General features: G+C 49.6%; 1 long non-coding RNA gene across 1 annotated transcript in view; it reads left to right on the plus strand.

Moving 5' to 3' along the window:
* The window catches only part of LOC110341717, a 37162-nt gene that overhangs the window by 9967 nt on the left and 15076 nt on the right, over positions 1–12119 (plus strand). The window contains exons 2-4 of the long non-coding RNA XR_002383698.2: positions 10256–10349; positions 11041–11106; positions 11737–11862. This is a non-coding gene — a long non-coding RNA (uncharacterized LOC110341717). The remainder of the gene's footprint in view (positions 1–10255; positions 10350–11040; positions 11107–11736; positions 11863–12119) is intronic.

Here is a 12119-nt window from a genome sequence, read left to right on the forward strand (position 1 = left end):
GCAAAGCAGGTGCTTGGGAAAAAAATCACATCTTGTTGGAACACATTGCTGGCTGGCCGGTAGAGGTTGCAGTCTGTCATAAGCCTAGCAGCTTTCTCTAAGCTCGGCAATATGGAGCTCTCTCCCTCCAGCAAGGCCTTCTGCTCTGTACCTGCACTTATCTGGAGGATGTCCCCGGGCCTGGAGGACTGACCTTATCTGAAAGCTGTCTCTACATCAGATGCCTGATTCTTCTTTAGCTCGACCCTTGTCACAGATCCCTGCTAAGAAGACTTGGGCTAGGAGCTCTGCTATAGGATCCTACTGTCATATACTAAAACCCTGTGATAGGAGTGTACAGTTTAATGCAAACTAGGACTTGTCCCCAGGCTCCCCAATCCTGTGTATTCCTTATACTCTGGAATAACATTGAACAGATTCACTGAAATCTATCTTCATTCATGTGCATGGGCCACATACAAAGCTTTCTGTCACCCCTTCTGCCTCTGTCCCCTCTCTACCTGGTGGCCAACAGGCCAAGAGGGAAAGAGGACCCCCACAATATCTCTTCAGAAGTTAGGATCTTCTATGCCCGAGCAGTATCTGGATGGGTGTGGGTGGCCATGAATTTCCAGCATGCCTTTTTCCCCTTCCTGCAGCAATCCTGCTGGCATTTGGGAAGAATTTTTAGCATCATTCCAGTCAATTCCATGGTTACATTACAAGCCAGGGCAACGGGCCTCCTGGGAGCCTCATTCCCCCAGGGCCCTAGAGACACATATTGAGACTTAAAGGATAATTTCTGACCTTGTCTACAAAGGAAGATATTACACTCCTTGGTAGACCCCAGAGACTTTGCAGTAGAAGCAAGTCAATAGATTCTTATTAAATTGTCCAGCTTTGGAGCTGTGAAGGGAAGTTCCCAGAACATAAAGGACTGTGCCTGTGTGAAAGAGTCCACAAGGTCAAATGGCTGAACTTGGTGATTATGGGGAGTAAAAATGGTGCAGCCCAGAGCCAAATTATCTTAGGCTATTTTTAGTTCCTTTGAAAGCCATTCACTGCCCTTCCTAGTGTCTGACCTAACATCCTCGTGACTATCAAAACTTTACAGTGTATTGTTAGGGGCTGGGGAGATGGCTCCGAGGGCAAGAATGTTTGCTGTATGAGCATGAGGACCTGGGTTTGAATCCCCAGAACCTTGTAGAAAAGCTGTGTATGAAAGTATGTGCACTGGCAGGTGAAGATCGGCAGGTCTTTGGAGCTCACTGGCCAGACAGCCAAGCCCACACCCTGCCCCAGGGCAGTGAGGTATACGGTGATAGAGGACATGTGATGTCTTCCTGTGGCCTCTATATGTGTGCACACCCCCACATTCACCTGCACAACACACGCAGACACACACACAGACACACAGACACACACACAGACACACACACAGACACACACACACAGACAGACACACAGACACACAGACAGACACACAGACACACACACACAGACACACAGACACACACACACAGACACAATACACACACAGACACACATACACAGACACACACACAGACACACATACACAGACACACAGACACAGACACACACACACAGACACACATACACAGACACACACACAGACACACACACAGGCACACAGACACAGACACACACACACATACACAGACACAGACACACACACACCACACATGATTTATTCTCAACAAACTACTAGCTTCCACCAATTCAAAAGCTAAGAATGTTGTTAGCATCTGAAACCTGGGACAGGGTTTCAGAGGTAACCTGCCTCCCTGTGGCTCCCAACAATATATTTGGTAAATGCCTTGATTTATGACTTTCTTTGTTATATAACGAATAAAAATCTTATACAATCACCTCTGCAGTGGGATTTGGGATGTGAAGCAACCTGTGTTCATAAACATCTCGTATTCGGCTCTAGAATAAACAGTCTCTTATACCTGTGAACTGAGAGCTATGCTTTCTGTGGACAGAACTGAGGTCTTTAATGTGTGTGACTGTGAATGACGCGGACTTTCCCATAGCATGGGTGTTGGGAGCATCATTGACAACGACAACTGCCTACTTCAGGGCAGGCCATCTGTGGCTGGCAGATGTGTGCCAGCTTTGATTCTGCAGGTTAAGGGGACTTAGAAGCTGCCTCCACCTCTGTTGTAGAACTTGGTTTGGGGAGTCAAACAGCCACCATCTTCAGCAGATCCGCTGTACCTGCTTACAAAGGTCCATCACGGGTGTGGAGTCACACGCCTTTAATCCCAGGACTCAGGAAGCCAAGGCAGGCTGCTCTCTGAGTTCCAGGACAGCTAGAGTTACATAGTGAGACCCTGTCTCAAAAGAAAAAATCCATTACTAGGATGATTGAGGACTGTTGACATTGTCTCATAGAAGGGGAGGGTGGGGAGGGTTATTGAACCCTCACCTGAGAATCCAGCCATTTGTGTGCAGTTCTGCCCTAAACGCTTATGTCTCAAGACACATAGGCCTGGGAAGGTCGATGGAAGGGGCTTCATCTGTGTAGCTATGGGGAAGCTATCAGCCATGCTGCGTGTAGACTTGCCATATGCTGCTTTGGGGTTACCCATGTTCTAGGAAGTAGCTTCTCACCCACCCCAGGGTGACCTGTGGTGGCATCTACTCTGATCTGTTGGTGAGACCTTAGGAGGAGGAGGGGGCAGACACTGTCTCTGTCTTCACAGGAAGGGATGAACCCTGCATCTGGAGAGCCCACTGGGGACTCTATGGGATGAAGCAGGGTCGCCTCTCTTCTCTTGGTTCTGTCCCTTTGACTTTGCCCAGGCTCATACTTGTCACACAGAGGTGTGGCCATTGTCTAGGAGACTATCTAACCCACCTCATCTCCCCTGGTAGAGAAGTAGGTTGTTGTCCTTTTGGGTTCCAGGAACAGCAGGGCCTCACCAGACAGAGCACCCTAAGGCAGAACGGTTGTCTCAGATGGAGAGGCTGTACCCTCAAACAGGTCGTCTTAAAGGGACCGTATGGAGCCCATGGCGATGAATACTTATTGGCCCACCTGAGATGATGATGATGGCCAGGCCACACCTTCCCAGGTCTACAGAGTGGAGCAGATATGGTTCTGACTCAGTTCCCCCTCCACTTAGACCCAGGGTTCATATCGGTACTTACAAACAAACTTGGGGTCACTGGACTTGTTTCCTAAGGCACTGGTTGCATCTTCTCTCTCTGTTACCATTGGTCTGGGCTGGGCTCTGCACCCTGTTCTGTAGTGGTGAGAGAGCCCTGGAACACCCCCTTCCTTCTGTTTCCCATCTGCAAACTGAACACCTGCCCCACAGGGTGTGCTGCAGAGAGCAACTTGGCTGTCTTTTGCAACACGGAGAGCACGAGTTTGTCTTGGAGCTGAGCTATGAGTTGGACCCGTCTGTAATTTAGCCAGTGTTCCCCAGGCCTGTGCAAAGACGTTCTGAGTTCACAGCCACCGTGGCACCTTCAGCGTTATCCGAGAAGCACCCAATGAAAGGCTCGGGTGGGCAGAGTTGAGACAAGGGTGGCGTGAGCAGCCCAGGCGCAGGTGACAGCACTGTAGAAGAGAACACTGTTGGGGACTTTTGACGAGACTCCCTGCACCATTCGCATTCCTGTCTCCTTGTTTACTGCCCACAGTCCAGCTGCAGCGGTTCTGGGAGCTAGGGGACACAGCATTGTGTGCAGCTCTGTCCACACAGACAGGAGACAGGTTTGTGTTCGCCCTCCAAGTCCAGGTCAAGCGACTTCACTTGTTCTGGGGGTTCCCTGCACTGCCCTTGCCCAGGTGGAGAAACGTTTGGCATCGGCATAGCTCTGGAGGTCTGGCCCAGCCCCTGAGGTCACCAACACACAACAGTCACTCATACTATCCCAGCCAACCCAGGTCTGCTCTGTGTCCCTGACCACTCTTGCTTAGGTTGAGAGCCTTGGCCATTCGCGTCTGCAGCCTAGCCATGGGCCAGGGTCAGAATCTGTTGGGAAGTCAGAGTCTAAAGGAGTGAGGCAGAGTCAGAAGGAAATAGGTAGACCAGGAATGCAAAAGCAGGAGGCTTCATGTTTCCAGAAAACTCCAAGAGGAGAGGCTGCAGGAGACACAGGGCTGGGTATCTAAATAGGACAGCCGGGGAAAGCAGAGGGCTGGGGGTGGGCATGAAGTCTCTAAGCCAGTGCCTATGTGACAGGCTCCCATCCTGAAATCTAACGATGAGATTTTCCCCTACAGATAGAGCTGTCTTTTCCTGTCTTCAATTCTCTGTTTTGTGCCAGGGAATGAACTCAACAATCCCCTAGACAACCGCTGGCACCTCCGCTATAGGAACACCGCGTCCCCTTGCATGGTGCCCGGACACATGGCTGGTTCTCATCTGTGAACTCCTGGGACTTTGGTCAAAGTTTCAGCTTTCTCTCTTTTACCATTATCAACCCCTCTGCCCCTGGCAAAGTGGAAGTGGACTTACAGAATGGAGGATGGGAAGGTGACCAAACAAGGGTAACCTAGACTCCGTTATTATTATTATTATTATTATTATTATTATTATTATTATTTGTGTGTGTGTGTGACATTAGTGAAAGCAAGTGTCTCATGGCATATATGTGGAGGTCAGAAGACAACTTTGTGTAATTGGTTCTCTCCTGTCATCTTTATGTGAATTTGAGAATTGAACTCAGGTCACCAGGCTTGTGTGGAAAGCTCCTTTACCTACTGAACCATCTTGCCAGGCCCCAGACTTTAAACTGTCACAAAGTTGTCTGGGTAAGCTCTATTATATTTTTGGAGTGAGGCAGAAGATTCAGTCTTCCAGGTTGTGGCCCTAAATGAACATTAAAGCTGTCCCTGGCATGGCCCTTGTCAGGTAGGAGGAATCATTTTGTGCCCTGCTTTGGTGTCTTACTGAGACCTGGGGGAGCCTGTGGCTATGCCAAGGGCCTTTTTCTTCTCTGATATGCCATCCTAACTCTGACACTTCCTCAACCCTGCCATTCCCCCTCCATCTTTGTAGTTGTCAAGGCAACAGTTTCCTGGGCAACCTGTTGACTTATTTGACTGCCAAGTTTGTATTATTCAGAGTGGGGAGCTGTAGTGGAGGACTTAAAAAAAAATAATGTCGTCAAGGTAACCGCCAGCAGCCATTTAATTATAGTTTTAGGTAAAGATAAATTCTCTTTTGCAAATGTTACAGTATTTTTGGTTTGAGGAGGGGAGACTCACCCAGAGATGAACGTTCTCAAAATTAGAAGCTCTCAACCGTGGACAAGTCTGTAACTTGGTTTCATTCAGGACTAATTCCTTTTTCTAAAAGAATAAAAATGAAGAAAGAAAATAATGAACATAAAGAGGGAAAAAATAGATCTACGGGAAGCAGGCAACAGGTGTGGTGGGACTGGCTGGGGCAGGCTTGTGAGGCAATGCCATAGTTTTCTAAGACAGGTTTCCTCCAGGTTTGGCAGGCAGTGTTGCACAATGGTTATCCACCTGCTGTCTGAAGTCAGTCTGGCTGGGTTCAAATCCCATCTCAGCAACTCCTCAGCTGTTGGCCTTGGACGAGGAGCTTAACTTGGCCATGAATTCCCTCCTTGAACTTGTAAGATGAGGTGGGGAAATGAGTGACCCTTTGTCGTAGGTGGGCACACCGTGCTGATTAGATAGGCTTGCGGGCACTTGGACACACATCCTGGGGCAGCACAGTTGGGATTGTCGTGCCCACAAAGCCAGGGCATCCTCCCAAGAACCGTGCTCCTGCTCAGCTGGGGGCTGGGGTATACAGCCCAACCTGTAGCCTGTGCTTCTCCAGCAGTGGTCAGGACACTGCTGTGCAACAGCCCAGTTACAACAACACCCAGTTCCTGCAGGGGTCTAGCGTGCTGGCCATCTTTGGAGACATTACTGACTTCATGCTCACTGCAACCCCGAGAGTTGGGGACAATTACTCTCTCCCATCTGAACAGGGAAAAGGGAAAAACTGTTTTCTTTCTTTCATTTTTGAATGAGGAGAGGAGCCTTGCAAGGACTTCAGGCCATCTCTGGGCTGGGTATAGACTGGGTTGGCGGTTGACACGTTACTATGAGGCAGCTTCACAGTGAGTCAAACTGAAAATCAAAGCGGGAGCTTGGAATTGACCTACGTGTAGGGATGCGGTCCTCCAGCTCGTGTGGTTCAGTCCCAGAAGCTTTGGGGGCTTACCCTGTAACTGCAGGGTCCTTGGATACTGAAAGGGTCCTGTGATGGCCTAGAAGTCCATTGTCTCAGCCAGTATTCCCCAGGGCAGGACCCTGGGCGGCTGCAGATGCACTGGGTAGGGTAGGAGTCCTACCAGCCACTCTGTGGACAACTGAGTAGGAGATGCTGGCCCAGTGTTCAGAGGGACACAGCGTCTTCTGTGAACTCAAATGGGCTTCCTCCTGCTCCTAGGGTTTGGTTCCACCTGAGAGATCAAGGATGTCTCTAGGGACCATCTGGGTTCAAAACTTTATGGTTTCAGGGCTGGGGAGATGGTTTGGTGGCTAAGGTACTAGACAGGCAAGTATGAGGACAAGAGTTCGGATCCCCAGAACCCACATAAATGCCATATGGGCATGGTGGCCTGCCTGTAAATCCAGCCTCACAGAGCAGAGATGGGAGGTCCCCAGAGCTAGCTGGTAGCCAAGACTAGCTGTATGGAGCTCTGGGTGTGACTGAGCTACACAGTCTCATAAAGAGACAGAATGACTCCCAACATCAACTTGGGGCTGTCACATGCACAGTACAGTCACATGACCTACACATGTGCAGAAACATGCACGCACACTGCACACACACATACACACACATGAAGGGGATGATTGTGATTTCATAAGGGGTAGAGGAGTCACACATTAGCTATAGGGACTCAGGAGAGTGGGGCCCCAGGCTGCTGTAATGATCATTCCGGAGCCAGGGCCAGCCCTTCTTTTAGTGGTCTGGGTGAGCAATGCATTTCTATGTGTCTCAGTTTCCTTATTGGTAAGACAACTCGGGGTTGTTGTGAACATGACCAAGACAGTGCGACATTTGCAAGAAGTGGTTATGGCAGTGAGCTGGATGGAACCAAAATGGCCAGACCCTGCTTCAAGCCTCATGGCGCAGGGATGCTGGTGTGAGGAGGAGTTTTCTTTCTTAACCTGGCATTTTCTTACTTGACCCGCTCACGGTCCGTAGAGCGTGCGGGAATGTGCCATCTCCTGGGTACCTTACAACCCCCTCTCTCCCAGCTTCTCCTGGCTGCCCAGCTTTGCAAATCTCTTCCCATTGAGATTCAGCTCCAAGTGCCAGCTCTGCCAGGATAGATTCATTTGCTTCTTCTTCTGCTTCCCGTGGATTCTGGACATTTTCATCATTTGCCAATGAAGACCTGCATAGCAATGACCATGCTGGTGGAGAGTGCCTGAACAGTGGGGTTTGTCAGGGAATAACCCAGGGACAGCTGGGGAGATGGGGGAGGGTGCAGAGGCTTTGGGGAGACCCTGCCCCGTCCCACCCTTTGACTTTTACTTTGTAACTATTATAGGCTCTTCCAGGGGACCCTGAGTACAGCCAGCCTCTTCCCTTCTGCTCATCTTCCTTCTGGGGCCAAACAAGACATTATTTCTCTCTGGGTATTGCAAATACAACTTATTCATTTCCCACCCCATGTTTGCTTGTCTGTTTGTTTTTAAGATTCAGTGTCAGGTGGAAAAATGCCTGTTCTGCCAGGATGATTGAAGAAAGGTAGTTATGTAGGATTAGAAAAAAGGGAGAGAACAGAGAAAGAAACTGCATCAATCCTGAGACCCACTGGAATGGGGAACATTTAAGGCGTTACTCCTGCCTGTGGGTGAAGAGGCGTTTGTGTTCTTGAGTTAAGGTCCCCATTGTGGGTGCCCACGGTGATTGGCATGGGTTGGGCTGTGGGGACCCTGTGACAATGGATCCATCAAGGGACTGTGTGTGGGAATTTGGGCCTCTGTGGAGTGGGAAGATGGAACTCCCAGCAAGGCCTCCACCTCATATCTCCTTGTCCCCTGAGGTGGTGTCCTCTCTGTCATAGGTGTCACATAACCTTCCACGTAGACTGGCAATAATGACCCTTAGGTCTCTTCAAACCCCGTGATTCAGAGTTTCCCAGGACTTTCTAGTCTGCAGCTGTGACAGGTGTGGCCAGGAGGGCTAAAGAGCCCAGTTTTGTTGCTTTTCAGCCGTGTGTCCTTGGACAAGGTGTGTCAGCTTTCTGGTCCCTAGCGCCCCATCTGAAAAAGGATCTGATAGTGTCGTTCAGATCCCAGAGCTTCTGCAGATGGAGCAGATGTGTGTAAAGCAGGCGGATCGAGGGTGGCAAGCCGTTGATGAACCATGATGTCGCCACGCTCGTCACCTGCATCCACACTGAGGAAGCCAGAGAGATCAGCTCTGTTTCATCACATAACCACTGGCTGGGGAAAGTCAGCTTTATCTGACTCGTTTTGTGGCACTTGGTGGTGGGATCCACCCCAGTGCTGTGTACACGTTAAGCAAGTGTGCTACCAATGTTGTTCTCCCATAGACTGCACAGCACCTCCTAAAGCACCACCCTGGGGACCACGGGACCCTTGGGGACATTCACATGCATCACAACATGACAGGAGGGGGCAGAGAGGGGCAGGTGTTTTCTGCTCTCAAGGCTGGCAGTTAGAGCTCTGTCCTCACAGCTTCAGGGAGTCTGTTGTTCCTTCCTTTCTGCCTCTTGAAGCATGGAGCTGCTTTCCCCCCTTGACTAAATCCAAATAGCGGGTGGAACCCACGCCTCTCTCTGTGCAGCCCAAGAGAAGGCTCTCAGACGTTCCCCCCAACTTTATAGGGCCCCAATGACAAGCCAGAGTACAGTTCCCCCAAAGTCTAGCTTGGCAGAGCCGCGAGTTCATTGGTCTTACAGAGACAGGTGAAGGGTTGCTGACAGGAGCATGGGTGACACCAGAGCAACCCCACCGCTGAAAGGTCACTCCAGCATGGATGATGACATCCCGATGACTGCAAAGATGGAGTCCCCAGCTCAGCTGACCTTCCACAGTGTACATACTCTAGACTTCCTGTGACCACAAGGCCATGTGCAGTCAGGACAGGGTTATATACAACTGGCTGGGTGGTACAAGGGGAGACACTACATCTCCGGTGAGGGTCCAGTGACCTTATCCACACCCTCCTATGGGGGATTTCATCAGACAGCAAAACCCATCTCAACGGTCTCTAGCAAGCAGAACATCTGCCCTGATGATGGTTGTAGTGCTCAGAGGTTACCCTGTGCACACTAGGGAGGCAGTGGATTTACACTCAGTTGAGTAAGTCCTTGACAAGTGAGATGGACGCTATTAAAGAGGAAGTGACTCTTTTCAGAGTCTCGTTTGGGATCCACCCTCTGACCTGTGTGTGAGGCAGGATTTAGCTGTGTATGTCAGAAGAGGCCGGAGAAGAGCGACATCCTCCAAACCTCTTTTTAGGAGAGCTGGGTTTGGACTCTGAAGGGGGCTCATTGCTGAGCGAATTCACTGTTCAAAACCACCAGTGGGATCCTGCTCCGGCTTATCTGGGCACATCTGGAGCTCAGATTTCAGCTCTTGAGTCTGGCCAGGCTGTGAAATGTCACAAAGGGCCTGAGAGTCATCTCACCACTAGGTGTCTGGCATTCTTGAGCCAGGAACCCCAATTTCTGTATATGAAACACAAAGATAGCGGGGCCTTGGAAAGAGGATGTCAGGCGGCAGGGATCTGCAGACTACTCAAGGTGGGAGGCCCTGATAGTGACGGTGGGCAGGGACAGAGAGGGATGTATCGGGCATCCTACCTGGAGGGCGCAGACAGAGGGAGGCAGGCTTTACTGAAACTATCCCAGCCAGCCCATGAGCTAAATGTTCATTTTGTTTTTAAATTTAGTTTAACTTTTATTTAATTTTTAAAATATCAATGTGAGTGTATGTAGTTGCCCTCAGAGTCCAGAAGAGACTATCAGTATGGGTTTTCCTGTAACTAAAAGCACAGATGGTTGTCTGTTGCCCAAATTTGGTGCTGAGAACTGAACTCTGATGCTCTGAAGAGTATCAAGCTCTCCTAACTGTTAAACCAGCTCTCTAGCCCAAAGGCTCATTTGAAAAATTATATTTACTCTTTTTATTTTCTTGAGACAGAGAATCATGTAGCCCAGGCTCGTCTTAAATTCACTAGGTAGCCCAGAATGACCTTGAACTTCTGGTTCCTCTGTCTCCACCTCCCAGGGGCTGAGACTACACCTGTGCCACAGAGCCTGGTTCTATGTTGACTCTTTAAATCACACATGTCCACAGAACAAAACACATGGAAGTCAGCATGGTAAGTGTCCCTCACGCTGATGCCCTACTCCTGGTCACTCCCTTCTGGGGATGTCCCTATCCCTCCAACTTCATACATGGAGACATAAGCCACCAAGGCAAAGCTCCAAGGGAGGGGACTCTGGGGTGCTCAGGCCCTGTGGCTGAACTCCCTTCAGTTTGAGAGGAATAGGTGTGCTTGGAAAAGAGGGGTGCCCCCTTCTGCCCTGTGAGGGCAGAAGAAAAAGACATTGAGGAACTAGAACACCAGCCTCTCCAGACACCGTGCCCGTCTGCGCCTGTGTCTTGAACCTCGAGGAATAAATTTCTGTTTTTTGGCTAAAGTCAAAAACTCCAACGACAGTTTATGCTCGAGAGGATGTGGAGAAAGCGGAACACTCCTTCACTGCTGGTGGGAGTGCCAACTTGTACAGCCACTTTGGAAATCAGTATGGAGATACCTCAGGAAAATGGGAATCAGTCTACCACAAGACCCAGCAACTCCACTCTTAGGCATATACCCAAAAGATGCAAATTCATACAACAAGGAGATCTGTTCCACTACGTTCATAGCAGCATTGTTTGTAATAGCCAGGACCTGGAAGCAACCTAGATGCCCCTCAACTGAAGAGTGGATAGAGAAATTGTGGTACATTTACACAATGGAGTACTACTCAGCGGGAAAAATAACAATGGAATCTTGAAATTTGCAGGCAAATGGATGGCACTAGAAGAAACCATCCTGATTGAGGTAACCCAGTCTCAAAAAGAGAAACATGGTATGTACTCACTCATTTGTAGATTTTAGACATGAATCAGGGGAGTACCAGCATACAACCCCATTGCCAGAGTCTGGGAAACAGATGAAACCAGCGACTGATGAAAGCAGAGGCAGATATCCACAGACAAACACTGAACTGAACTGGAATCCAGTGTCAGAAAGAGAGAACTGATGGGCAAAGGAGTTATGAGTGGGCTGGCTTAACCCACAGAAACAGTTGACCTGAACAAGGGGGAGCTCTTGGACCCCAGATTGATGGCTGTGTGGAAAGCATGGGACTGACCCAGACCCCCTGAATGTGGGTGTCAGTGAGGAGGCCTAGGTAATCTATGGGGCCTTTGGTAGTATTTATCCCTGGCGTACTAATAGACTTTGAGTGTCCATGCCACAATGAGGGATGCTCTCTCAGCCGGGACTCTTGAAGGAGGGCCTAGGCCTTACCCTGGATGATGTGACAGACTCTGGAGATCCACCATGGAGCGCCTCACCCTCCCTGGGGATCGGAGTGGATTGAGTGGGGGACTGGGGGGGCCTGATGGGGAGGGGCGGGGAGGGATGGGGAGGAGGGGAGGGAGCTGGGATTGACATGTGAAACAAGCTTGTTTCTAACTTAAAATTTTTTAAAAAGGAGGGGAAAAAAAGAAGGCAAACATGAACAAAAGGGAGAAAGAAAAAGAAACAAATTCTGGTCTTTGTAAGCTGCCAGTCCTCTGTGGTTGTAACAGCAGCTTTCATGCAGGGGATGCTCTAGCAGGTGAGTCATACGCACGTGTGTGCACGCACATGTATGTACATCTATAATCAAAGAGGAACGCCGATAGTTTCCTATTTATACCGTCTTAGATTTTCACTTACAAAAAGAGGTAAAAATTGAGACAGGGTCTCATGTAGCCCAGGTTGTCCTTGAATTCAAAATGTAGCCGAGGCTGATCCTGAGCTGATTCTCCTGCCTCTACCTCCCAAGTGCTGGGATTACAGGAGTGTGCCACCATGCTCAGCTCTCTTATTCAT

This window comes from Mesocricetus auratus, unplaced genomic scaffold, assembly GCF_017639785.1.
Source record: "Mesocricetus auratus isolate SY011 unplaced genomic scaffold, BCM_Maur_2.0 Super-Scaffold_100028, whole genome shotgun sequence".
NCBI classification, from domain to species: Eukaryota; Metazoa; Chordata; class Mammalia; order Rodentia; family Cricetidae; genus Mesocricetus; species Mesocricetus auratus.